Genomic DNA, 1,328 nt, shown 5'->3' with positions numbered 1-1,328 from the left:
GCGCCCTACAGTCTGTGCCTACCCATCAAAGGAATTGCCCTTTACCCAGAACCTTACAACTCTTCATTGCATCAAAAAAAAAAATATTTTTTTTTTCTCCAGAAAACTGGTTAGGGATAGACAACTATGCTACTATCCAACAGGCATAAGGAGGAAATTCGAATTTGTAAAATTGATTTAGATTTGTCCTTTGACAATTTCAAATACAAGACTGTTTTTTTGGAAGGCAACAAGCATACAATGTCTGGTCTCCGGCAACAGCCACTCACTGGAATTTGTTAATAGTTAAATGGTTCATTCGTGCAAAAGGTTAAAAATGTAAACTCTGTCATATTATAGAGGACAGTACTCTCTTTGCTGCCAGACCTCTGACGTTATGGGTTGCACCCACACTCCCAGAAAGGGCCTGTCCCAGCTGGCGCTGCTCTACCTTAGTAGCATTCCCACCTGGCTGAGGTTGACATCAGACAATATGAAGGAACAGATTTGCAAACTGGCCAAGAAAAGCCTGGCTCCCTCCCAAATAAGGTGTGATCTGAAGGGACTCACATGGCATGGCACAGGTCTGTTTTGTGACCGGTAATAACACCTTAAGAATCCTTAAGTCCAAAGGCTTTGACCCTGATCTCCCTGAGATGGTTCTCTGCCAGCTGGTTAGGGAAGCAGTTGCTGTCCAAAAGCATCTTGAGAGGAACAGAAAAGACAAGAACACCAAATTCCACTGCATCATGATAGAGAGCAGAATTCACTGACTGGCTTCTTGTTAGGACTGAGGGGGTCCTCCTGCCCAGTTAGAAATATGAGTTGTTCACAGCCTCTGCTCTAGTGTCATGAATTCTCTTGTGTTCATCATCAGCAAAATCTTTTTAAATAAGTGATAAAAATGGTAATATATAATAAAACCTGCCTCAACATTTCTGCAATTATCTGTATCTTTAGATGGTAGTTCTGCATTATCATTCATTCGCTGTGAAAAGCAAATGTCTCCTCATATGGTTCGAGGTAGCTCTCTATCAAGTGGTACTTGTAATTACAGATGCCTTGGAGACCTGTGGAGTAACTGTGTTCAAGACATGTGAATTGATGAGCAACACCGGAGAGCCTGCTAGTCAAAATGTTGGTGTGGGACAATTGACTGGAGCGTGTGGTCCTACAAGGAGCTCACAAGAGCTTTATCTCAAGGTGTAAGGAAACAGGACGCCTGCCAGGAAAGCTCAGTGAGATGGACTTCTCTCTGGAGACCGTGATGGAAGCAAAATGGCTAAGACATCAATCAGATTACTGGTGTTGGAGAGTCCAAGCTCCAGTGGAAGAGTAAGGAGGATGAG

The 1,328-nt window shown here is 43.1% G+C and overlaps 1 pseudogene; it reads left to right on the top strand.

The window, feature by feature from the left end:
• The first annotated feature begins 376 nt into the window (after positions 1 to 376).
• On the top strand, positions 377 to 834 carry LOC129671535 (40S ribosomal protein S13-like; annotated as a pseudogene).
• Positions 835 to 1,328: the final 494 nt, after the last annotated feature.

The sequence above is a fragment of the Psammomys obesus genome, unplaced genomic scaffold (assembly GCF_907164565.1).
Source record: "Psammomys obesus unplaced genomic scaffold, mPsaObe1.curated_primary_1811, whole genome shotgun sequence".
Lineage (NCBI taxonomy): Eukaryota > Metazoa > Chordata > Mammalia > Rodentia > Muridae > Psammomys > Psammomys obesus.
This window is presented reverse-complemented; position numbering and strand designations above follow the sequence as displayed.